This window comes from Haliotis rufescens, unplaced genomic scaffold, assembly GCF_023055435.1.
Source record: "Haliotis rufescens isolate VD_foot unplaced genomic scaffold, xgHalRufe1.0.p SCAF_9, whole genome shotgun sequence".
Classification (NCBI taxonomy): Eukaryota; Metazoa; Mollusca; class Gastropoda; order Lepetellida; family Haliotidae; genus Haliotis; species Haliotis rufescens.
In genome coordinates, this window is record NW_025964383.1 from 2,142,691 (window position 1) to 2,145,000 (window position 2,310).

Here is a 2,310-nt window from a genome sequence, read left to right on the forward strand (position 1 = left end):
TTTTCCAGGACAACGGTGTTAATCAGTGCATTTTGGCATTTGAGGGGAGCACAAAAGGATTAAGAAATAATGGGTAATAAAGAAATTATTAAACTCACACGTGTGTCATACTGATTTCGCGAAATACGCGATACGAAATCACGAAATACAGAATTCTGACACTCGTTTCGTAAAAAACAGTACGACACATATGCTCCTATAATAATTTCGCCGTCATATAGCTTCAATATTGCTGAGTTTAACAACAAACAATACAGAGGTCATAGTAAGGTGGACATGTATACAGAGGTCATAGCAAGGAGCCCATGTATACAGAGGTCATAGTAAGGTCGACATGTATACACAGGTCATGAAAATGTGGACATGTATACAGAGGTCATAGTAAGGTGGACATGTATACAGATGTCATAGTAAGGTGGACATGTATACAGAGGTCATAGTAAGGGGGATCATGTATACAGAGGTCATAGTCAGGTGGACATGTATGCAGAGGTCATAGTCAGGTGGACATGTATACAGAGGTCAAAGTCAGGTGGACATATGTACAGAGGTCATAGTAAGGTGGATCATGTATACAGAGGTCATAGTAAGGTGGGCATGTATACAGAGGTCATAGTAAGGTGGATCATGTATACAGAGGTCATAGTCAGGTCGACATATGTACAGAGGTCATAGTAAGGTGGATCATGTATACAGAGGTCATAGTCAGGTGGATCATGTATACAGAGGTTATAGTAAGGTGGATCATGTATACAGAGGTTATAGTAAGGTCGACATATGTACAGAGGTCATAGTCAGGTCGACATATGTACAGAGGCCATAGTAAGGTGGACATGTATACAGAGGTCATAGTAAGGTGGATCATGTATACAGAGGTCATAGTAAGGTGGACATATGTACAGAGGTCATAGTCAGGTCGACATATGTACAGAGGTCATAGTAAGGTGGACATGTATACAGAGGTCATAGTCAGGTGGACATATGTACAGAGGTCATAGTCAGGTGAATCATGTATACAGAGGTCATAGTCAGGTCGACATTTGTACAGAGGTCATAGTCAGGTGGATCATGTATACAGTGGTCATAGTAAGGTGGATCATGTATACAGAGGTCATAGTCAGGTGGACATGTATACAGAGGTCATAGTAAGGTGGATCATGTATACAGAGGTCATAGTCAGGTGGACATATGTACAGAGGTCATAGTAAGGTAGATCATGTTTACAGAGGTCATAGTCAGGTGGACATTTATACAGAGGTCATAGTAAGATGGATCATGTATACAGAGGTCATAGTCAGGTGGACATATGTACAGAGGTCATAGTCAGGTGGACATGTATACAGAGGTCATAGTAAGGTGGATCATGTATACAGAGGTCATGGTAAGGTCGACATGTGTACAGATGTCATAGTAAGGTCGACATGTGTACAGAGGTCACAGTAATGTAGATATGTGTAGAGAGGTCATAGTAAGGTCGACATTTGTACAGAGGCCACAGTAAGGTCGACATGTGTAGAGAGGTCATAGTAAGGTCGACATGTGTACAGAGGTCATAGTCAGTTGGATCATGTATACAGAGGTCATGGTAAGGTCGACATGTATACAAAGGTCATAGTAAGGTCGACATGTGTACAGAGGTCACATTAAGGTCGACATGTGTAGAGAGGCCATAGTAAGGTCGACATGTGTAGAGAGGTCATAGTAAGGTCGACATGTGTACAGAGGTCACAGTAATGTAGATATGTGTAGAGAGGTCATAGTAAGGTCGTCATGTGTACAGAGGTCACAGTAAGGTCGACATGTGTAGAGAGGTCATAGTAAGGTCGACATGTGTACAGAGGTCACAGTAAGGTCGACATGTGTAGAGAGGTCATAGTAAGGTCGACATGTGTACAGAGGTCACAGTAATGTAGATATGTGTAGAGAGGTCATAGTAAGGTCGACATTTGTACAGAGGCCACAGTAAGGTCGACATGTGTAGAGAGGTCATAGTAAGGTCGACATGTGTACAGAGGTCATAGTCAGGTGGATCATGTGTACAGAGGTCATAGTCAGGTGGATCATGTATACAGAGGTCATGGTAAGGTCGACATGTATACAAAGGTCATAGTAAGGTCGACATGTGTACAGAGGTCACAGTAATGTAGATATGTGTAGAGAGGTCATAGTAAGGTCGACATTTGTACAGAGGCCACAGTAAGGTCGACATGTGTAGAGAGGTCATAGTAAGGTCGACATGTGTACAGAGGTCATAGTCAGGTGGATCATGTATACAGAGGTCATGGTAAGGTCGACATGTATACAAAGGTC